This window comes from Lissotriton vulgaris, chromosome 7 (genome assembly GCF_964263255.1).
Source record: "Lissotriton vulgaris chromosome 7, aLisVul1.2, whole genome shotgun sequence".
In the NCBI taxonomy this organism is placed as follows: Eukaryota; Metazoa; Chordata; class Amphibia; order Caudata; family Salamandridae; genus Lissotriton; species Lissotriton vulgaris.
In genome coordinates, this window is record NC_141695.1 from 230036711 (window position 1) to 230062221 (window position 25511).

Genomic DNA, 25511 nt, shown 5'->3' on the forward strand with positions numbered 1-25511 from the left:
AGAAAGATAATGAATCATTTCAGCTTTACCAAAGTCTCTGTCAAGTTAGTATAATGTGCTCAAATGCCCATGGAATTAAACATATTGTTTATAGACTTTAGGCCATATTATCAAGAACGGCGATAACATTATCACTGCGTTTGGGGATAATGTTATCGCCGGTCTTGATAATATGGCCTTCTGAGTCATACTGTCCCCATTGTGTAAACCATTGTGGAAAGATGGTGAATTACTTGCAATGTTTCAGCGAAGCTTGATATATGAGCCTGCAGTAGAACCGGGGGTCTACTCGCCCGCAACGCGCTACAATGGGAAGACACAAGTCGCCAATACTAGCCAAATAAAAAAAAAACATTTGGACGTAAAAACTAGATTGTGTGGCACAATCATAGAAGGACTGGGGACAATGGCGATTTTAGTAGGAATATGAAGTGCAGTGACACTGGCTAACAGTACAATTGTGCATTTCCCAAAAAACACAGAATCAGCAAATACATTAAGATTCCGAAATGTATTAAAAAATATATCATTTGAAAAATGTAGCACTATTATTTATGGGCAAATGTACCTGACAACTTGGAAGGTCTCTCTTTATGGCGAGATGGCTATTCCGGTGGCCATGATTCTAGAATGTGGATGTGCAGTTATTTGAGTTGTGATGGATCAGGAACCTTATCTGGTGGCATGTGCTGCATATTAACTATTTACTCCTCTCACGCCTTGTGGTAAATAACTGCTCTTGCACAGACAATGAATGCTTGTTGCATGATGCAGATGGGGTGGAGTTGCCGCCCAAACAAACTCCGGTTGGGTGTATGTGATATTTAGAAAATATGGGCAAAAGTGAGGGATGAAAAGCAACAATTAAAATCACATGGGGTGGAGGGGCAAGCAGGGGTGAAAAGCAACAATTAAAAATCAGACGGGTGGAGGTGTTAATCGAAATCTGCAATGGGTGGAAAGTAACAATAAGAAAAAAGAGCTCCCCTAAAGGAAAGATAAGGAGCACAAACGTAATTAAACTGTACCTGGCTGCTGTTCCTCAGCCATAAACAGAAGTGAGGTTTCGGCTACTCAGAAGAGTTAGGAGGCAGCAATAAGAGGGACACTGCAGTGAACCTACGACAAGCAGGGGATGCGAGAAAGTAGTTAGTATTGAATACAGCAGGTCTTGCAGGCAGCGCATGCGTGCTCCCTAGGTTTGACCTAAAAATAAAAATGGACAACCGACAGAGCAGTTGCACATAACGAAAAGTCATTCACTGTGTGCTTTCGGGGCACGTGGGTTTGGTACCCAACCCATAATTCACATGATCATTTTATTCATGCTGGGATAGGCACAGTGCCTCAGCAAAGAGCCAATGCACAATGGGTTATATCATCAGTGGGGCTTGGGTATGGCCTGTGATCAGCATCTGCTACTTACTGCTGAAGGCCTTCTCCAGAGGTTATATCAATGCAAGAACTGCGTGTAGGGGCTGAGATGTGCCTTATCCTTATGACACAGGGTTGGGCACAGGGTTTGGCTAAATGCCAGGTCCTCCACAGAAACCTGTGGCAATCGAAAATAATTTCTGTTAGCATAAAGCTGAAGCCATCTTGTTTGTGGTATCCATTTTGTTAGCTATGTAATTCTTCTGTCTTCACTTTTGCTTGCCTTTCCATTCTGCTTGTGTCATCAACTTTAGTTAACTCCTTCTGTACTGAGCCAAAGCAATGTATGTGCTGAGCAAAGGTCTGTAGCTGCTGAAATGCACCTGGTCCAAGATGTAACTGTTGACTATTTGTCGCTGCTGTAAGCAGTTCTGTTCCCCCTCCCGATTTGCTGACTTAGTGATCTCCTATCTGCCCATGTTTGGGAGTAGTTATTCTTGTGTATGCTTGTACCCTCTATTTGTACTACATGCATACTCTGCAACTAACTCTGCATATAAGCACCATGGTCTGTGTATTCAATGTACTCCCTCGAGGAACACTTGAGGGTGTTGTATGGACATAGTCCCACTCTTGAGTGATTAATAAACTTCTTATTTGAATTCCAGCTTCAATGCCAATCTCAATTTTGTGGTATATGGACCCTTGGACAGAAAAGGATGACCCCTGCACTGGTGTGCTCATTAAAAAGCACATTTCCAGAAACCCACTTCAGCATCGCTGATGAGCTTGCAGATTGTTCACAAAAGGGCATGCCCAAGACCTAGCCAAATGCAAAATGCAACACCTCCTGTGCATCATGCCAGGCTCTGCACCAAAACTGTAGGACATGGGAGTAGTTGTATGACCAGGCTGAATGCTATGTCCTGCAGTCAACTGTTGTACATGTTTGAAGGCCTACTTAGTCCATGTTCACATGGAGGCATGGCACAGAGTGTACCTGCAGTCTAGGATCAATAGCCAATCAATCCTGAGCATGACTGAAAGCCATATGCAGTGTGCCACTTACAAACAAGCTGGACACAGGGCATGGCTTGGGACCATTGCCTTTGTCCTACTTAAGGGTTAGTGCAGTCCCACAGTTGGTCAGCCTTGCATTCAGTCCCTTCTTTATTTGGCTGAAGACTGTGCATTATTTTAGGAAGGGAGGGTTGCAGCCATGGGACTCAGGGCAATGCACAATTGGCAATGGCCACATGGAGGCTGGGAGTAGCACATTATATAATAACTCAATGGAAACCATTACGTATAAGCTATTGTTACCAGTGATTATAAAACAAATCTCAGAATTTACTATAAAAACCTAGTTGAACTGCTATCTTAGTTGTATACCAAAACATAAAAAACACATGGATTAATATACAACATTTCAACACACGGCAGCACCACAAGGCGTATTGCTGTGCTGCTCTGCGTCAAAAGAAAAGGTCAGATTGCGCAGTATCTATGAGAGATGGCACATTTCGGCCCTCTTTCACTGCACTGGCGCACAAATGGCTGTATTGTGCCAATGCAGGCACCCTTGGATCCACTGTGCAAGGGTGTCCACATTGTAGGAATAATTGTTTTTGGGCTTGAAGGGACACCTTCCTGCACAAAAACAACTTAAGGAGTCATTTTCCACTTTCTATGTGTGCTGCAGCACATATAGAAAGAGGAAAAAAGAGGAGGAATACAGTTATTACTCCTTGTTATGCCACCCCTGGAGAGGTGTCCAGTTTTGATGCATTCCCTCCCTCTCCATGAACCGCCAGATCAACGCCGTCGCTACCACTAGTTTCAAATGCCTTTGTATCCTTCGTAAGACCTTCAAATGGATCCCCCCCTGACTGCAGAAGAACTGTCACCCGTGCAGTTATTACCAACAGACAGGAACTACGGCAACGCCCTCTACGCCGGAATCAAAAGGAATATTCCACACAAACTCTAAACCATTCAGAACGCCGCAGCCAGACTCGTCCTCAGGACACCACATCACGAGCACATGACCCAACACATACGAGTCCTCCACTGGCTCCCCATCAAGAAGGGGGTCACCTTCAAACTTCTCACCCATGCCTACAAATCCTTCAAAAACATCGGAACCAAATACCTTAACGAGAGAGTATCCTTCCACGTACCAAAGTGGAACCTGTGCTCCGCTGACCTCGACCTGGCTGAGGTCACCCGCATCGCCGAAACAGAACCGGCGGGAGGGCCTTCTCCTACATCGCAGCCAGGACCTGGAACGAACTCCCTGTGAACATCAGACGCTCCCTGACCCTGCACACGTTCAGGAAGGACCTCAAAACCTGGCTCTCCGACTGATCCAGAGCAGCCACCCCCCATGCCTTGGGTGAGTAGCGCACTTTTCAAACTCTTGATTGATTGATTGATTCCCAGATTCAAGCTATGTTGTAAATCTGGGAATGTGTCAAAATCCATGGGCTTTGCATGGGAACTATCACTGCAATGCCCATGGCACGCCTCCCTGATGCAGTATGAGGCAATGTAGTGATTAGCACTGCCTTGCCTTACACCATATCTACAAGGCTATGAAATGCCACCAGGGTGGCTATGCATGGACTCATAGCTATGAGTCTACACTCAGTATCGCTGGAGCATCAAAAAAAGTGATGCTCAAGTTGCGCAAGAGGAGTATGAACAGGGGGGTATACCCATGTATAGTCACTGGGACCTGGGTTGTATGTATGCTAAAAGGAAGGGGTCCCAGTGTGTGAAGGGAACTAATTAAACAATTGAAACACAATTACTCAAAAGACAAATGTTTTAGATCCGCACGGTTTAATTCACAGTGGGATAGAGTATCTTATACATATAGTAGAATGCAATAAACTGTATTAACGTCATACAGTGCCCCAAGGTGGGAAAAGGAACGTCTCTAGATGGCAGAGGTATGCACCATGTCCAAGTAGGGACAGCGATCCTAGTCTGGGTAAGTCAGATACACACCCTAAATTAACCTGTGTTGACCCTCTGGTAGCTTGACATAGAGCAGTAAGGCCTAACTTAAGAGGCAATGTGTAAAGTAATTGTGCAACACTTAATACATTAAAATATCACACAAAAATAATTCAGCTATCTTCAACCGTTACCCGGCCTGGATTTCAGGTTTGTCCTGTTGAACACCAGGCTTCTAGGAGTTGAACGCGACCTTGCGGAGAAGCAATCCTACACAGTTGCATTGAAATCAGCCTGCTGGAGGTGCCTGCTCGACATTGAGACAACAATCCTCCAGAACAGTCTCTAAGTCCGAATGTAAAATTTTGACCGAGACCTCTCACTTAGTGTATCTGACCAGGTCTCCATCGCGGTTGGCCTCAAACTTTGACTTCGTCCCAGACAAGCGCGACCAGATGTCGCAAAGTGGCGCTATGTGTTTTTAAGCACTAGAATGTGTTTATTCTTTAAAAAATCATATCTCCTATTCCCTGCATTGGATCTTTGTCATTTTGGTGTCTATTTGTTCAAAAACATATATTCTATTTTTATAAACTGGAGTTTGATTTTTAATGTGTGTTGTGTCTTACTTTGTCAACAAATTTTTGTTTTTCAAATGATTTACACACCAGTTTCCTAAGTTACACCTGCCTGCTCGGTGCCAGCTACCAAGGGTTGACTAAATAAGTAATTTATTGAGACCTTAAATGGCCTTTATATTGTGTTAGTGACCCTATTTCTAGTGGTGAGTCACTACCTTTCACTAACAAACTCCTATTCGTATTGTATCAGGAGCAGGGAGACATCCAAGGTCCTGATTTTCAAATCGTAGGATGGGAAACACGGGTGAATTTGCCAATTTCCATTGTGAGAAGGTCGAAAACTACTGATGTTGGTGATGTAGAATTCTCTAATTTTCTGTGGGTTTAATTGGTGTTCACTCTGTAGTCTTTGGAGTAGATACCCTTTGGGACTCAAAGAGGTTTAGTCCTCTCTGCTCATATTTTCATTGTGTGGCTTAATGTTATACTTTTTCTTGATTTTCTGACACCTTCCTGCTTCTCCTGATTTAACTAGGTTTACCAAGATTTTCAACTTTAGTTTAAGATTAGTTTAGGCAATTTAAGATTTATTCATGCATAGGCAAGAGGATCGAAACTAAACTTGTACATTGGTCATCAAATTCTGTTTCTTATGTTTTGTATTGGCGCAACTGAATTCCTTGTTTGCTTCATGTTACTAAGACTTGTTATGTTATGTTATGTTATGTTAATGGTTTTTGTACCGCGCACAGCTGCCCCAGCAAAGGGGCGTCCTGGCGCCAAGAAGGTATACACAACATCACAAAGCGCAAACAGAATCAGGGATTTTTATTAAAAAGAAAAGTTTTGATGGCACGTCTGAACTGGTATAGATCTTCCAGAGCTCGAATTTCATTGGGAAGAGAGTTCCATAATTTTGCGGCTACTACTCGGAAGGAGCGACCTCCAATCCTGCTCAGCAAAAAGCGTGGAACAACAGACAAATTCTGGCCCATCGATCTCAAGGATCAAGAAGGAACATATGGGGTCAGTAAGTTCATCAGAATAGGTGGGGCCATGCCTTTCAAAATTTTAAAAGCTAGGCAAAGCACCTTAAACTCGATCCGCCGAGCAACAGGCAGCCAATGGAGCGCTTGCAATGCTCTGGACACTGAGCAACGTCTGGGCAACCCTAATACCGCTCTTGCGGCGGCATTCTGCACTCGTTGCAGCCGCATAAGTTCTGCCTTGTTCGTACCTGCTAGCAGAGCGCTGGCATAATCTATCCTAGATAGTACAGAGGCTTGACCCACAAGCTGTCTAGTGGGGGCATCAAAAAATTTAAGCACTGGTCTGACACCCCTGATGATGCCAAAACAGGAGGCAGCCACCCTCTTAGTCTGGCAGGTGAAACTAAGCGTAGGGTCCAGCCAGACCCCGAGATTTTTTATCTCCATAACAGGAGAAGGGATCATTCCTAACTCGGGAGGCCACCAGTTGTCATTCCACCATCCAGGTTGCTTACCGACCACCATAACCTCTGTCTTTTTTGTGTTCAATTGGAGACAGTTCTGGTTCATCCAATTGGCCACCGTACGTAACCCCTCACAAAAGTTGAGGGCTTCCACAGTTGAGTCCCCACTCAATGTGACCGCCAGCTGCGTGTCATCCGCATAGGACACCATTGTCAGGCCCCAGCGTTTGACTACCGCAGCCAGCGGTCTTACATACAGATTAAATAGAGTGGGGCTCAAAGTTGATCCCTGTGGGACCCCCAAGGTGAGCGGTTGAGAGGTGGATTTACCGGGTGGTATCGCAACCTGAAAAGATCTGTTGGAAAGGAAGGAGCGGAACCAACCTAGAGCCAAACCCTTAACCCCAGCTTCCTCTAATTTCATTTAGCGCTTTGGCATGCCTATGGTGATTCTGTATCTTTACAATATACTTTTGAGATTAATGTACGTCAGTTTGGCCTTTAATTTGTAATAAACCCTATTAACTTTAATTATCAATGGCTTTGGGATGGTGTCACATTTGCAGTGCTGGACACTAGGATAGACTCACAGGGGCTCTATGCCCCGCCAAGGAGAACACTAGGAGCCTGATTCACAGAACTAACTTAAGACAAAATCCTAAACTTACTACTGTTGGTATTCACAGAAGTTAGGATTTTGTCTTAAGTTTGTCTTAAGACAGACTTAAGACAGACTTAAGACAGAATTAAGACCGGATTTTGTCTTAAGTCTGTCTTAAGTCTGTCTTAAGACAAAATCCTAACTTATGTGACTACCAAAAGTAGTAAGTTTAGGAATGTGTCTTAAGTTAGTTCTGCGAATCGGCCCCTAGATGTATTATCGATTGTGTTGGTGTGCATATATGCAACCAACAAGGAACAGGGGGCCAGATTTACGACCATGGAAATAGTGCCTGGCAAATTGCGAGTTATTTGCGACTCGCAATTTGCAAGGCGCTATTTCCAATGTACAACAGTGTATTTCACACTGTTAGCAATTCCCAATAGGGTCGCAAATAGAGCGGATCATGAATATTAAGGAGCCTCTCGCATTTTGTGACCCTATTGGGAATGGCAGGCCTCCCAGGTATGGGGGCATGCTGGGCTCAGCAGACCACCATGTCTGGGACTGCTTTAAAATAAAGCAGTTTTTTTTAATGCAGCTCGTTTTCCTTAAAGGAAAACAGGATGCATTTAAAAAAAAAAAATCAATCACATTTTTGTTTAATTTTTAAAGGGCAGGCAGTGGTCCCTTGTAATTTCCCCATGCTGTTTTTGCATGTGCAAACGGATTCGCAAACCCGTTTGCGCATGCAAAAATGGTCATACATCTGGCCCAGGATGTCTTATTGTCCCATCAGTCTTCACTACAGGCGGAATAAACGTTATACCCCTGGGTGCTGGGTGGTGTTGCTGTGCAAGTACCGCCATAAATAATTGCACTGACACTTGGTTAGGCGTGTTTTAAATCTCATTATTCCCAAGCACCGGGAAAGCGTGTAATCGCCGCTTTGTACCGCAGCACTCTGACATGGCGGCTTGACGTTCCCGTCATCCCTTGCATGCGCTCGGCGGAACAACTAGAGCGTCAACACATATCTCCCCCCTTTAACAATATCAACAACAGTAAGAACAATATACACACTATCAGCAGCCAGGGAGGTTACGTCATAGACAAGTCTAATGAAAGAATAGTCTTACTTGGTTTTCATGTTCAAGTCCTCAAATTTCTTTTGCGCTCTAACCACTCTGCCGGACTTCGTTCTCACTCGCTCAGGGCTGAAGCTAGCTCCATGCCGACTATCTGTCCAGCCAGCCCCCACCTTTTACCTTGTTCGCTGTTCGCTCCCTTGTCCCTTCCCACCTGGGCTCTGTGGCACAACCTGGTTGGTTCTACCCATGTCTTCACCTTCCTTCTGAGCGTGCTGGTCTTCATTGCTCCAATGAAGAGGACGGGTCCCAGGCTCATTGGACTCTGTTGCTTCGGCCATTCCGGTTCCTTCACTTCCCTCAGGAGTGAGCGAACTCCACTCACCTGGAACTTCCCATTTCATGATTTTGTTACACTTCGCCATCCTGTCTTGTCAACAAACTTTACCATCACTCAGCAAAGCCAACCTGGCATACGGCTCTACTACTTGCAGTGGAGGGGTGAACTTGCTGTCTCCCTTCTTCTTCAACACTGCCTATTTCACTCTTACCCACTTGCCCTTTTCTAGGGCCACCTCTTTGACATTCCGTCATTGGTTGTAATGTTCTGTGTACAAGGCTTGTGCCTTCTCAATATTCCGACGTACGACTGCCGGTGACCACTGGCTTTGGACTATAAGATGTTTCCACGCCAGATTGTCCTTCGTAAATGGGTCTCGCCCATGCAGTATTATGAAGGGGCTATATCCTGTGCTTACAGAGGTAATGTGATACGCCAATAACATCCTTTGGAGCTCCTTCTCCCAATCTTGCCCTCCACTTATCCTTGCTTGCATTGACCACATTATCACTCTATTAAACCTCTCTGCCAATCCTTTCCCTGCTGGGTGGTAGAAAGGAGTGTGTTTTACTTCTATCCCATTTCGGATCATGAATGCATCCCATTTTGTGGAAAAGAATTGCGGCCCATTGTCGCATGTGATCACTTTAGGAATTCCTTCTCTCAAGAAGGTGGTTGTGAGGAAGGAAAGCACTTCTTCAGTGTCCGCCGTTTCACATACTTCCACTTACGGCCATTTGGAATACCTGCCCACCAGTCCGATGGCATCCAGAATGGGGCCTAATATGTCCACCGCTAGCATCTCCCAAGGACTGAAGGTACATGTGAATCTTCCCAACGGCGGCCGCAGTAAGACCTGTGTTTTGCCGCCCTGCTGCATGGTTTGCACATGCGGACATATCTCTCCACTTGACTATCCATGGCAGGCCACAAATAAGCCTTCTTCGTCCTGGCTTTGGTCTTCATTATTCCAAGGTGTCCCTCATGTCGAATAGTTAAGAGGTATTCCACTAAGGTCTGAGGGGGTACTACTTTGTCTCCACTTAGTAAGAACGCTGGATTGTCTCCAATCGACAGTTCCTCTCAAACTTCCCAGAATTTCCTCAGCTGGCTGTCTAGGTGTTTCTTGTCCGGCCAACAGCATGTCACATAGATCTTCACCGCCTTCAAAGTCTTGTCTTGCTTGTATGAGTCTTCCCATTCTCTTGCACTGATTATGGTTTCATGGTCTTGTGTGGACGCCACCATGTAGCCCTCCCATCCTGAGGGCTCTTGATCTACCGCCGGCTCCATAGCTGCCGCTCTGCTCAAGAAATCAGCCACTTTGTTTCTGTTTCCCGGTATGTATTCCACTTCATATACGTAATGCAATAACCTCAGGGTAATTTTTTCTATGTGGGAGGGTCGCGTGTGCATGCCCACTGGAGGTGAGGACTTTCACTTGTGGTATGTGGTCCGTGCGGAGCAAGAAGCTGGAGCCCCATAAAAACAGCCTGAATCACTCCATGGCCCATAATGTTGCCAGCATTTCCTTTTCTATCACGCTGAACTTTTCTTCGTTGTGCGCTAACGACCTTGAGGCAAAGCTGACGGTGGTGACTTCTTCCTCCTTTGACCTCTGCATCAACACTGCCCCCAGTCCCTTGTCGCTGGCATCGGTGGTCAGTATGGACAAGGCAGATTGGTCAAATCCTTTAAGGGGTATGGCTTTGCAAATGTCTTGTTTCAGTTCATCAAACTCCGTTTGCTCATCTCTGGACCATTTGAATGTGTTCCTTTCCTTCAGAAGTTGTCTCAGATGATGGGTTTTGGAAGCAAAGTGTGTGACAAATTTACTGTAGAACTCCGCCATGCCTAGAAATGAGCAAATATCCTCCTTCTTTGGGGGTGTGGGTGCGTCTTTAATGGCTGATACATTGGCTTTCTTCGGTTCTATTCCCTTTTTACTGATCTCATGACCCAGGTATGTCACAGACATTACACCGAACTTGCATTTTGCCCACTCTGTGGTGAGCCCGTTTTGCGCCAGAATGGTTAATACGGAGTACAGCTTTGTATCGTGGTCGCTCTTTGACTTTCCCATTATGAGGATATCGTCTTGGAAGTATTGTTCTCCTTCCACTTTTTGAATCAGTTTATGCATGAGTTTTTGAAACACCGCTGCTACGGATACTAATCTGAATGGCATTCTAAGGAATTTGTAACATCCGAAAAGTGTTATGAATGATGTCAGGTGACTGCATGAAAGATGTAGGGCAATTTGATGATATGCAGATGAGAGATCCATGGTGGAGAACCACTTTATCCCTTTTGTCTTAGACTGCATCTCGTTTATCCGGGGTAGCGGGAACTTGTCCACCCATATGTTCTTGTTAAGTTCCCTTAGATCCACACACAGCCATACCTTCCCGTTGGGTTTCTGAGCGACAACGAGGGGCGTGAGCCACTCGGCACTTTCAATTGCTTCTATGATTCCATTCTTTTCTAGATGTAGTAGTTCTTCTTGTACCACCTCCCTGCTTCTGCAGGGAATGTTGAGGACCGTGTGGCTTATCGGTTGTGCCCTATCCTTTAATCGTATTTTGTGTGTAAATTTGGTCATCCGACCCATAGTTCCCTTGAAGACCTCTGGATACTCTTTCTTCCACGTGTCTTCTTTGTACTCTTGTTCTGTATCCGTCATTAGAACTTGAGTGACTCCTCCTGGGTTAAGTTGGATTCCTAGAGCACCTTGATCTATCTATTCCAGAACAGAAGGCCCGTTCTCGGCAATGTATAGCTTGCCGTCAGCTGTTCGACCTTTGAACTCAAATGTGAGAGGACAATACCCTACCATGGGTATGGTTTCACCTCTGTACGTGACTGGACGTATGTCAGGGGACTTAAGCTTGCCTTCGTTATGTGTTCAAAGTCCCTTTCCCACACAGTTCTCTGAACTATAGTGTACGGGGAACCTGAATCCGCCACTATATTGATTAGTACTCCGCCGATCGTCATTTGTAGTACATGCTTCTTGGATCTCGTACAATCTATTTCGAGGACTTGGTTGTCTATACACAAGACTTCTTCTCCTTCTTCTTCTTCTCCTGGTGTTTCTTCTTCCTCTTCGTAGCCTTGGGCTACGTACTTCACCTCCGTCCTCCTGAGCTTGCACCTGCACACCTTTTCGTAGTATCCCATTATTCCACAGAATGAGCATTTGGCCCTGAAGGCTGGGCAGACTTTGTCGTTGCTAGCATGTTTTTGGCTTCCACACCGGTAACAATTATTCTGTTGTCTCCTTGTGGTCTTTGTGTTCCCGTAGTTCTCTGAGGGTATTTCTTCTGATACCTTGCGTTGGGCGATGAAGCTTGCTGGGTTGTTGCTAGTCTGTTTCTGTCCGACACCTTGCATACTGCCGTTTTGTGGACTGTCTCCTTTCTCGCCGCTTCCGCGCACCTCTTGGACAGCTCCGCCTTCTTTAGCAGTGCCACTACTTCTATGAGGGGAGCATCTCCATTTACCCACAGCTTCTCTTGGATGTCTGTTTTGGAGGTGTGCATTATGATCTGATCCCTGATTAGTTCGTCATGCAGCTTTCCAAACTTGCACGTCACTGCCAGGTTCTGCAATGCTTCTACATACTCGTCGATTGATTCCCCACCGCTTTGTTTCCACTGGAAAAAATTGCATCTGTCAATGGGTAGGCATATTACCGGACAGTGCGAGTCTAGATCAACCAACGCATGTTGGAACTTATCCGTGTCTGTGGGAAGCCTGGTTTTCTTTACTAGGAATATACCCTGATGCCTTCTGGGCCTAGGTTGTAGAGAAGTATTTTCTTCCTCCTGGAGCTTGAGTACGCCCCGTCGCTTTCTTCTTCTAGAGCGGATAGGTAGTTGAGGAAGTACCTCTTCCAGTCTTCTCACGGCATGGCTGGTTCTCCCCTCTTAGGTAGGAAGGGGACTAAACTGGTGAGGGAGGACGATTGCGCACACATTTTCTCTGCGTTAAGTTGGACAGGGATCTGCTGTGCTGCCACACCTGGAGGACTGCCCAGGGCTTGCCTTTCTCCTGAGCTGCTGTCTTGCGCGGGAGCAGGACTTCCTTCCGCTCTTCGGGAATCACCTGGGGAATCCAGCGCTGTGATCTATCGTGGTTTGGCTGACCTTGGGGCACCCCCCCTTTCTCCTGTCTGAGCCCTTGCTCTCTCTGGCAGCCTTGTGAGGCAGACTACCTCACTGTACTCACTAAGCATGGGCTGAAAATTCGTTCCGCTCGCGGAATTTGCGGATTTTCCGTGATTCGCGAATCTCGCGAAATCACGGTAAAATCCGCGAATCAGCGGGACGAATTTTCAGCCAAGCAGTTACAGGGTTACAGCAGCAGGTGCTAATTTTTTGTAACCTTTTACAAAAGGGTTACAAAGAAATTATCTTCAACTTGGGCACCTGCTGCTGTAAGCCTGTAAGTGCTTCCTGGCACCTCGTTGCCTACTTGCAACTATTCTCTGACCCTGTTCTGACCCTTGAAGCAGGGTCAGAGAATAGTTACAAGTAGGCAATGAGGCGCCTGTCACGAAAATTAAACCTCAACAGGAAGCACTGACAGATATAAAAACAAGCATTTGCAATGCAACAGGTCTTGCATTAGGAAAGTTTGAGCTATTGGTCTTGTAAAGACAATTTCTTTTATTTATGTGTTGGTTTTGAAAATAGCTAAATTAATAGCTTTGTCATTTACAATGCCAATAGTTATAACTTTCGCAAATGTGACACCTATAGCATTTGTAATGCAACATGTTTTGTATTTACGTGACTTAGCTGTATTGATATTACAAATTACAATGGCTTTTAATTTTTTTAAATAATTAATACTTAAATGAAAGTGATTTTAATTTATAATGGCAATAGCTTAAACTTTTGTAAATAACTTTTGTGAAGATTATGTTCAGTGTATTTTATTGTGACGAAAATCCAAGAACAGAAGTGAAATGTTAACATCTTTTTGTGAAATTTTTTGTAATAAAGTTTGAAACATTGAGAGAACATATTTGAACCAGTTGTTGTTGAATGGTTGCGCAGATTTATGCTGGGGTGGCACTGAGTGGTGCTGTGGTGGTGCTGAGTGGTGCTGTGGTGATGCTGAGTGGTGCTGTGGTGGTGCTGGGTGATACTGGGATGGTGCTGAGTGATGCTGGAGTGGTGCTGAGTGGTGCTGAGTGGTGCTGTGGCGGTGCTGAGTGATGCTGTGGTGGTGCTGAGTGATGCTGTGGTGGTGCTGAGTGGTGCTGTGGTGGTGCTGAGTGATAATGTAGTAGTGCTGAGTGATGCTGTGGTGGCGCTGAGTGGTGCTGTGGCGGTGCTGATTGGTGCTGTGGTGGTGCTGAGTGATGCTGTAGTGGTGCTGAGTGAAGCTGTGGTGGTGCTGAGTGGTGCTGTGGTGGTGCTGAGTGATAATTTGGTGGCACTGAGTGATGCTGTGGTGGCGCTGAGTGGTGCTGTGGTGGTGCTGAGTGATAATGTGGTGGTGCTGAGTGATAATGTGGTGGTGCTGAGTGATGCTGGGGTAGCGCTGTGTGATGATGTGATGCAGAGGGCAGAAAGGCACAAAAAGCAGTATAACAAAGGGCAGAAGGGCAGAAAAACAAGGAAAAACCGAGTCTAACAGAGGGCAGAAGGGCACAAAAAACAGTCTAACAGAGGACAGAAGGGCAGATAAACAAGGGGAAAACGAGTCTAACAGAGGGCAGAAGGGCACAAAAAACTAGTCTAACGGGGCAGAAAGACACAAAAACGAGTCTAACAGAAGGCAGAAGGGCACAAAAAGCGAGTCTAACAGAGGGCAGAAGGGCACAAAAACAAGGGAATAACAGAGGGCAGAAGGGCACAAAAAACGAGTCTAACAGAGGGCAGAAGGGCAGAAAAACATGGGAAAAATGAGTCTAACAGAGAGCAGAAGGGCACAAAAAACGAGTCTAACAGGGGGCAGAAGGGCAGAAAAACAAGGGAAAAGCGAGTCTAACAGAGGGCAGAAGGGCAGAAAAACAAGGGAAAAACGAGTCTAACAGAGGGCAGAAAGGCACAAAAAACGAGTCTAACAGGGGGCAGAATGAATCCCGCCCTGCGTGTTTGTCCACGAAGATGCCACCTTTTTGTGCAATACCTCTACTCAACTGGAGTACTTTCTACTGTCTTTCTCAGTAAGTGCTCCCTCGTTGGCTAATTTTATAGGGGCAGATTTACAATAACTGGCGCATACCCAGGGATGCGCCAGTTATTGTGCGCCGCAGCTCCGCCACTCATGGTGCGCTGCATTTACCTTGCGGAGCACCATGTGGCAAAAATGGCACAGATGTGTCACGCATCTGTGCCGTAAAAGCAGCGCATTGCTGGAGCTGCGTCGAGCTTGCGATGCAGCCCCAGCAATGCTCTGGGGGGCCCTATCTCCCCAATGCTGCATCAAGCCTTGTGCCTGCTTCAAGCAGGCGCAGGGTTTTGACGCAGCATTGGCCTAAAAGTGACTGAGTGAATTCTTGTAGATTTCACTCAGCCACTTTTAGGAGGCCTCCTGCGCAGGAACGCCCTCCGCTGCGCCAGAACGCCTCCTGATGGCGCAGGGCTTTACAACGTGATGCATCTCTCAGATGCGTCACGTTGTTAACACCCAGCACCATGGCGCATCTTTTGTGCTGTCGCTGCGTCACAAAAGGTCTCGGTAGAGGGTGGGAGTGGTGAACCAGAGGGTGGCAGTGATGAACCAGAGGGTGACAGTGATGAACCAGAGGGTGGCAGGGGTGAACCAGAGGGTGACAGTGCTGAACCAGAGGGTGGCAGTGCTGAACCAGAGGGTGGCAGGGGTGAACCAGAGGGTGGCAGTGATTAACCAGATGGTGGCAGGGGTGAAACAGAGGGTGGCAGTGGTGAACCAGAGGGTGGCATGGGTGAAACAGAGTGTGGCAGTGGTGATCCAGAGAGTCGCAGTGGTGAACCAGAGGGTGGCAGTGCTGAACCAGAGGGTTATAGTGGTTAACCAGAGGGTGGCAGTGGTGAACCAGAGGTGCTGTGTTGAACCAGAGGGTGGCAGTCGTGAACCAGAGGGTGGCAGTGGTGAACCGGGGGGTAACAGTGCTGTACCAGAGGGTGGCAGGGGTGAACCAGAGGTGCTGTGATGAACCAGAGGGTGGCAGTCGTGAACCAGAGGGTGGCAGTGGTGAACCAGAGGGTGACAGTGCTGTACCAGAGGGTGGCAGGGGTGAACCAGAGGTGCTGTGATGAACCAGAGGGTGGCAGTGGTGAACCAGAGAGTGGCAGTGGTGAACCAGAGGGTGACAGTGCTGTACCAGAGGGTGGCAGGGGTGAACCAGAGGGTGCTGTGATGAATCAGAGGGTGGCAGTGGTGAACCAGAGGGTGGCATGGGTGAACCAGAGGTTGGCAGTGGTGAACCAGAGGGTGGCAGTGCTGAACCAGAGGGTGACAGTGGTTAACCAGAGGGTGGCAGTGGTGAACCAGAGGTGCTGTGATGAACCAGAGGGTGGCAGTCGTGAACCAGAGGGTGGCAGTGGTGAACCAGAGGGTGACAGTGCTGAACCAGAAGGTGGCAGGGGTGAACCAGACAGTGGCAGTGCTGAACCAGAGGGTGGCAGTGGTGAACCAGAGGGTGGCAGGGGTGAACCAGAGGGTGGCAGGGGTAAACCAGGGGGTGCCAGTGGTGAACCAGACGGTGGCAGTGATCAATCAGAGGGTGGCAGTGGTGAACCAGAGGGTGCTGTGCCCATACACGACCGCATGGGTAACTTCGCCATGCAAGCGGCCCGCGAACATGCAAAAAGCCCTGCGAACACGCAATAAACCCCGCAAACATGCACAAAAATCCGCGAACACGCAAAAGAACAAAAATCTGCAAATTTGCACAAATTCGCGGATTTTGCGGATTGCAAATTCGATTTCGCACGAATTCGCGGAACGCGAATGTGAAAATTTCGCCCATACTTAGTACTCACGTTGTGGAGGTCTTGCTCCTCACTGCCTCCTGTGTGCTGTGTCCGGGCAGTCCTCAATTTATGCTTATCCAGTGGGCGAGAGCTTGTGTCATGCTGCACCAGGCTCACCGTGGCCCCTTTTGTGCTGGGCCTGCCAGTGGTGCCTGTGGAGGGGTGTTGTGGCATACACGTGCCTGTTGGGTCAGAGGTTTAGGTGGCCACCGCCTCTATTCATAGCTGGTGTCCTTGAGACCGTCGGCCAGCATGAGCATTGCCCCTCCCCCCTTTGCGGGGTCCTTGCTCCCTCTGCCGCATTTGGGGTCTTGTAAATAGTCGAGTCTTCGCGCTGCTCAATTAGCGGCAGCAGCAGCCCTCAGCCTCGTAGCCATTGTTGCGGTGCAAGTACCGCTGTAAATAATTGCATTGACGCTTGGTTAGGCATGTTTTAAATCTCTTTATTCCTGAGCTCCGGGAAAGTGTGTAATAGCCGCTTCGTACCGCATCACTCTGACATGGCGGCTTGACGTTCCCGTCATCCCTTGGGTGTGCTCAGCGGAACAACTAGAGCGATACCACAGGTGGTGCTTTCAATGAAGTCCGAGATACAACACTGGATCAGTCGCATCATACCCTACCCGGTACTGCTTCGGTGTGTCAGGGTAAGGCATTCATACAATGGATGGTGAGCTGGTGCCTCTCGGATGTATGGCAAAGTCGAAATACAGCAATGATAGAATACTCGTTCAGCTTCTTTTTCTAAACACTCTGTGGAGCCCTGATTGAGCTAACCTGCGTTGGAGGAACTTCTGGGGTCAGAGCCCACATCTCGCAGCACCCGCTCCGCGGGTGCCGCTTCGTGCCGGGAGACATCTGGGGTGGTGTTGTTGCTGCCGGTCTGGACGCTGTGCTGCGGGCGGCGGAGGGGTGCTGAGAAGGCTGCTTGAGCACTGCAGGGACTCAGTCATTCAGGAGTCCCTGCGTGACCTGCTCTGCGTTCGCAGCTCAGCCCCGCCCAACGGTCATCGCACCCCCTATATATTCAACTTAGGCCCCCGCTGCGCGGGAGCGCCGGGCGAAGCCCGGGCAAAGGGCGGCCCTCTGCGGCCCTCAGAGGCCTGAAGTGGCTGGGCTGGGACACATCCCTAACATCTTCTACAAGGTATCCCACACACGCGTCTTTACAATGCACTAGAGGCGAAAGCAGGTGGATCAAGATAACTTCTGTACATCTTGTTGTGACATCGGGGTGTAGGTTGATATTACCATGTCACCACGACAAGTAAAAGGGGCAAAATTAATTCCCAATACAGACTGTGGAAGCATAGTGGGAATTATGGACAAATATATCACCAGGGTTGTTGACGCTCTTGATCAAGAGATTCTATCTACCGAAAAACGGCTTTCTGCTGAACTCTTCAACTCCAAACGGTCGTCCATGGGCCCAATTCAGAACAGCACTACACCCGATAACCGGCTGAGCCAGCGGCTTAGCGATTTAGGTTTGCCTGACATTAGTACTGGGTCAGATACATTAAGTGGTGTTACAGCTGGGAATAGCACTAGAGACAGTGTCACCATTTTGGAGGATATTGGACATTGTGATATGAACCCCCTAGACCCCTAGATATCTACGAACTCTGAACTGTTAATATAACACCTATAAGTGTGAACCAAACTGGGAAAAGAAAGCGGGGCGGTGGAGGGTATAAAGGCAAACAGGCCAAGATCCCTAAACTAGGAGATAACTGCCTTGACACTTGATATTGTCCATGTAAAAAATAAGGGTGCCCGCCCCACTAGTAACAATAATCAACAGCAGTCATTGAAAAGAATGCACACAGTGGAGTCCGGAGAGGGTGGGCTGATTGGGCAAGTGGAGCACCTAGTAAAATCCCTAATACTTCCTATTATTGAAAGGCTAAAGATAATTGATAAAACCCTAACTAACCTCCAAAAGGCCACAGTAGACAACACCCAACTACTAAATTCAGCCCTAAACAGCATGAAGCTGGGGGGGGGGGCAAAGACTAAATAGCATAAGGCCAGAGGGACAGGATGAGATTGCAAAGAACACGGTTAACCTAAAACACCCTAATATCGCAAACACGGGTTACTATGCATTGCCATCAGAGCGTGGGATGGGGGAGCATAGCAGAGGGAGTCCTAGGAAGAAACGACAGGGAACAGAGGACAGCAATAGAAAAACAAGGCCACCGGAGAAATCTACAGAAGGGGAAAAATTGCCAGGCCCAAAACCCACTGCCCAACAGACTATTGGGGTAGGCAACCAAACCATTCTAAATCTACCACCTGAATGTCCTCAGCTAGTAATAGTCCAGGGAAATGTCCCCCACTATGACAGGGAGAGAGAGAGGAGTTTTACCAATTAAAAAACAAGGTTACACATTGGTTGAGCCGAAACACTAGAGAAGGATTCGGAGTAGGAGACCACATAATTATGGCTCGAAGAGTAGCGTGGTTTGGAAAAACGCGGAAATGTAGAGGAGGTGATTGTATAGTGATTAACTTCAATAGCCCGGTGCCAGTGGGTAGGTTATTGAGGGAAGCGAAGGTGGCTCACTACAGGGCAGACAGGGCATTGCCATACTGCCTCTTGGGTTCTTTTATAGGCCAGGCATTTATGGCACATGCACTCATAGAAACACGATTGACACACCCAACCCTTCGGTCCTTGCAAGATTACCTGGATGGGATACTGTACCATTTAGGCACCACAGAGCTAGGATGGTGGACACATTTGGACAGCTTACATCGGTGGAGGTTACGAACAGATTCAATGCCTTTCAGGCATTGATGATTGCGATTGACAGAGGGAGGATTCTATTAGTCATTTGCCTTCTACTGAACAGCTTAACGTATATGTAAAACCCTGCTCCCCTGCAAAAACCCTGGTACTGGACCAGGCACCTCAGCCTGTAGCCACCACCCTATTGGCTAATAGACATACACCAAATAGTGAGATAGAGGAAAGGGTGCACGTGAGTTCCAATTTCACTGCTGGGCCTATCAGCCTTCTGGACCATGCATCAATTAAGCTAGGATTAGCTGATGCACAAATAAAGATTCTGTCCTGGAATGTGGTGGGATTGAAGAGCAAATTGCCCATTCCCGAATGGGGCAACTTTATGGCATCACATGATATTTGCATGATACAGGAAACGTGGGCATTACAATAAAGTACAGTACCGGGTTTTGCCATTTTTGATATTTTGGCAACAACGGGAGGCAGGGGAAGGCCCTCTGGAGGGCTGTAAATCTGGGTGGGCACCCATTTGGGAGTTCAGGCTATACAAATCCCAACTAATTCATTAATAAATGTATATTCAAGGCCAGTTAGGCGAGGTCTGGAGTCCGAGGCAATTGAAACTTTATTACATTTTATCCAGTCAATAGATTCCTCCACCGTCTTAATTCTGGGTGGAGACTTCAATTGCCATTTTGAGCCTCTTGTGGACTCGAATCTGGGTGACCAGGATGAAGTCGACCAGCTTTGGCACATCCCGGACCCGCTGATTTCCCAGGTTAAGGCATGGACCCCTCTCGTCTTACAATTACAGTCATTTGAGTTAATGACATCATTGAGAGCATGTAATGGGAGGGTGGAGCCCGATAGGCCGGGGAGAGAGACGTTTAATCGATTGAATCAAACTTCAGTGATTGATTACATATTCATTGAAGCTAGGCACTGGGATAGGTTGCTCGAATTCAGGGTCTTTGAAAGGCATGATATTGACCACAATGCCTTAGTTTTGTCCCTTAAACCGGGGAGCTTCGGGTTGACAAATCCACGGCCCCCGATAAAAGTGCTCCGCAACCTTTAATAATGGCTAATTGTAGGCGAAGGGTAAAATGGCCAGACCTCCAAGACTCCCCAACAAAACTTACTGAATTATATGAGATCGTTATTCCATTTATTGTAGAAATGGGGAATCTTGGTTCCAGGGGAAGGGCCACTGATATACATAACCAGTCGGTTACCATTTTAAGGGATGCCCTTTGTCCTGTGAGAAGGATAAATCTCCCCTGGACTAAGACGCATCCATGGTTTAATGCCTCCTGCCGAAAGTCAAAAAAAGCCTTGCTGTCAGTAATAGAAACTAAGGCTACTAGAGCAATTAGGGTCCAACGCTCTCTGTACAAAAAGGCAATTAATGACGCTAAGAAGGAATGGGAGGCCATGATGTGGGAGGAGCTTGGATCTGCATTAAGGTGTAGGGACCCCAAATTATTTTGGTCCATTGTTGCAACCGGCTTGAGTGGGCTTACCCCTGTGCCTGCCCCTAATATTGCTCCTGCAATATGGGAAAAGCATTTTGGTGCACTCTATGGCATTCCTGAGATTGACTTCTTAACCCATGAAACCACTGGACACCAACAAATCCAAAGTGTCCCAGGGGTGGTAGATTGTGAAAAGACGACCGCAGTTCCTATTAACGGTCCCCAAACCAAACACCGGCATGTGGGGGCCCTGGCTAATTCCTGTTGGCGGGACCAATTGATAGTAGGAAGAGAGTCCTGTCCCCCCCAGGTTGAAAAGTATCTCACTAAGAGAGGTCGAGGTAGCAATAGGAAAATTGCTCCCTAATAAGACCCCCGGTCTGGATAAATTGCCTGGGGATTTGTTTCGTACACAACCTAAACTCTGGGCACCTTATCTGGCCGTTTTATTTAATGAGATCCTGCGGGGAGCTGATTTGCCCCCAACTTGGTTGGGAGCGGAGATTGTGCCAATTTTTTAAAAGTGCTGTCCACTTACCCCATCGAATTATAGACCCATTAGCTTAATAGATACATCACAAAAGCTAATGGGGAGGATCGTTCTTGATAGGATCCTTGAGTGGATTGATGAAAACGGGATTCTAACCACACTCCAGGCAGGCTTTAGGTCTGGTACCTCTACCTTAGATCAAATATTTCGCTTGCAGGTCCTGTACTGGAAAACAGCAAGTGTGGAGGGTGGCAGCCTCTACCTTGTCTTTGTGGACCTGCGGGCAGCATTTGACTTAGTCCCTCGTGCGAAATTGTGGAAGGTGTTGGCTGACCTGGGACTCCCGCCCTATTTACTGGCCATTCTATCTAGGCCCCATACAAATAACTATGCACAGGTCAGGTGTGGAAGGTACGGTGACCTTACGGATTAGTTTTCTGTCCAGAAAGGAGTGCACCAAGGGTGCGTCCTGGCGCCCACGCTATTCAGTCTCTACATTAATGGACTTGTGGATCATCTGAATGGTGTGGCGGACAACGATGACCCAAAAGTGGCCACAGGGAGAGTGCCCGCTCTGATGTTTGCAGACGACACTCTGTTGTTGTCTAAAACATAATCGGGCATTCAAAGAACGCTTGATGGATTTGTAGAGTTTTGCGCGACGAGGGGATTGGAAATCAACCTGGAAAAAGCGAAGTTCATGATTTTCAACCCCCCGAAGCGGACACGCCCAAACCCGGTCCTAAACGGTATCTCCCTTGAGAGGGTTAAGACTTTTGTATACCTGGGTGTTACCCTGACAGAGAGTTTTGAGTGGAATACGCAGATTGCCAAGTCGGCACTTAAATTATCAAAGGTAGCGGGGGCATAAGTAAAGTATTCAGGGGGTCAGTCTTTAAGCCGGTGTCTCCGGCCTTGGAAATATATTCTCGTCAGGCTAGTACTGCGGCAATATGTGGTGCTGAACTTTGGGGGCATAAACAGATACCGAACCTCAAAAGGGTGCAACAAAGCTTCATGAGGAATCTAGTTGGATTACCAGTAAGCACACCATTGATTCCTCTTAGATTATACCTTGGGATGGAGCCAATAGAGGAGATTACAAGTGCAAGACCAAATATGTACTGGAAGAGGTTCTGTTCAGTCCCAGAACTGGCTGCCTACAGAGCAGAATTATCTGAGGTCTGGACCGCCCTTTAATGTAAAAAGATCCCATGGCTGCAGCACATTAGGGCTGCTAGTATCCGGATAGGTCTCCCGGAACTTTGGGAGACACCTGAGACTCATAGCTCTGGGATATCAAAAAGGGAACTCCATACTCAGATACGAAGGCAGAACTCTCTAATATTACAAAGCTCTGCAATTATGGGCAGGCTAACAACAGAGTTCCTCCTAGTTAAATTGGAATCTAAATTTGAGGAATTCATGGATGTAATTGAACCTCCGCTTGCTAGAAAGCTGTATCTCCAGTTAAGGCATGGCACCTTACCTATTGGGTCATTTACATGTAAATGGTTAAAGTCTAACAATGAAGCTTGTCCTGCATGTGACTATAAAAATGAAAATGTAGCACATGTACTGTTTTTTGCCCTGCTTATTCAGCAATTAGAAATTGTTGGCTGATCCCAATTTGCAGGAACCTCAAACTTCTGTATTTCACTCAGGCTTGTCGGATCCTGACCTATGATACTCATCCCCCTATTGTGTTTGCCGTATCCCGTTATTTATTTAGTATGTGGCGCAGAAGACGAACTTTTTTAACATAATTGTGGTAAATATGATATTTTCTATTCTCTCGTTCTTGATAACTCATAGTTTAATTCTTTTTTTTAATGATCTGATGATTATTTATTGTTTTAATATTTCGTGCTTGTATGTATTGTATGTATTTTATGTGCACTTTTATGGTCTTTGACCGAAATAAAGTTATCAAATGAAATACTCGTTCTACTCTCACCTCCATACATGCCACTCTCACATTGACAAATTTCTTTGCCCTACAAATCTACAACCTAGCGTGACATATGACACATACTTAGGGAAGACAGTTTCCTATCCGCTGAAAATAACATTATCATGGGAATGTATTCCGCCCCAATCCCCAAATGGCATCTATAACTAGCCCAGTTGGGAGGTGCCGTTTTTATTGAAAACCTTTTACTATACCATTGATACGTATTTTTCTGAGAATACTGGTACTGCCTCCTCTCTGCTAGTGGAGTGAAGGCATTCAAAGTAGTGATCAGGGGTACATCCATTAACACTGTAGTGGGCGCTAGGAGATAGGTTGAGCGGTACCTTACACAAATGGAGAGCAAGCTGGGCCCGCTGGAAAAAGAAGCGTTCGGCAAAGCTGAGGCTGCGGACGAGTTGCAGGAGGCTTGCATTACTCACGCTGAGCTTCTTGAATGCCTCAATGTGATCTATTATAAAGCATACACCAAGAAAACACATACAGAAGCAGACAAATCAGGTGCGCTTCTAGCTTGTCTAATTCGACCTGACAGATGGCCTACGCCTATTCTGTCCATAATAAACATGACAACCCGGGGCGCGATTGTCGTACAGTTGGGAATCAATTTGGCCTTCTGAGACAAGTCTGCCCTTATATACACTACCCCGACACCTTCGGTACTCGCGGACAATGCCTCATTCTTGCATCAGGTATCATTTCCCATAGTGCCTGCAGAAGACAGTGAGGCCATTGGTGCCCCCAATTTCAGAAGAGCAGGTGAGATATGTGAGGCTATTAAAGAGCTTGCTAAGAATAAAACATCGGACTTCGAAGGGATCCCAATCGAGTTTTGTTCTACATACGCAACACAATAGGTTCCATAGTTAGGTAAGTTAAACCATTCCTCCTTGAGGGAGGGCTTGCTTCCACCCTCCAACAGAGAGGCACTGGTGAGCTCCCTACTGAAACTCAGAAAACTACGAACAGAGCTCCCCTAGTGCAGACTACTAACACTATTAAACAGCGAATTCAAGATCTTCAGTAAGATCCTTGCACGCAGACTACTTTTCCTGCTCTCACGGCTGTAGAATGTGAACCAATGTCATTTTATAACTCAACGCAATACCTCCCTGAATATTCTTGGTATATTTCGCATAATGGTTGGGGTTTAGGGACATTATCCATTTTCTGGTTGTGTATAGCTAGACATCCACCAAGCCTTTAAGATTCTGGGGTGGGACTTTATGTTAGCAACGTTAGCTCTGAACGGAATATCCCAACATATCAGGTGTCGTGTGGGACTCACGAGGGATGTCCCCTATTGCTGCTTCTAGTTGTACTAGTTTTTGAACCCATGGCCCAAAGTATTCACTCAGAGCTCAGAGAATGGTGGATACCTGAGGATCGTACAATCCACTCCACATATTTATATGCAGATGTAAATGTAAATGTATTTGAGCTTATATAGCGCACAGCTACCCGCAGTGGGTTTCCCGGCGCTTGCCTAGGGAACCCGTCCTGGTATTCCCCTGTGAGATAACCCCGGCAGGGTATCCACAAGGTGAAAGCCAGGCATCCCGCCGCGAGGGGCCGTTGTGGAGATTAAGCAAGCTATTGCCCAGAGTCGCAGAGTGTGAACCTGTGAGTCGAGAAGGCACCGGAGCGAGAATTATCAAGTCCGTGGAATTTTTAGCCCAAGACCCGCCGAGGCGGGGAATTGAACCCTGGGCCAGGGCCGATCTCAGCTTCCGGGTCTGCCGCCTCTAACCCCTGAGCCACACTTCTCCACATGATATGAGCCTATACCTGCAGGGCCTCCGAACAGGACTGGAGGTTATTTCTCAATTGCTGACCACTTTTGGAAAGCTTTTCATCCCCAGATAAACGTCGACAAATCATGTGCCTTTCCATTTACTGTCACACATAATAGAGTGCAGATTTTGCTCTTACATTTGTAGGAGTGCATCATACTTATGGGTAGTCTGAGCCCTCATATAATCCTTTGTGGTGTTAACATTGGGTCAAAAGAACGCATAATGTACTAACGCGGAAAGTGAATTGTTAGTGATATTCCAATGTAAACGTCAAGAAATTAATGTTGCACTACATGTGATTAGATGGAAATCATTAATGTGTAGAATTTTTTACATGTATCTAAGGAGCATTTACACAATTGATATGCTTTTGTAAGGTGTTAACTTAGGTGTGCTTAATATTAATGTTCATTTTATAATTGTGTTTCATGCAGTTATGTGCTATTTCTTATGTTGACCTATTTTTGTAGGCCTGAATCATATTTTTCCCATGGAAGCTCTCGTATGAGACCCGTTGGTGAATTTAATGTGCATGTGGAATTTGTTCTTTCCCAGATTTCTGTTGCAGGTGAAAGAATCCATCCTTGTTAGTTTGTATAATGTCTTTGTTTTAGGAGTTAGGTTTAGGGAGGAGAGGATACATTTAATGGCAACG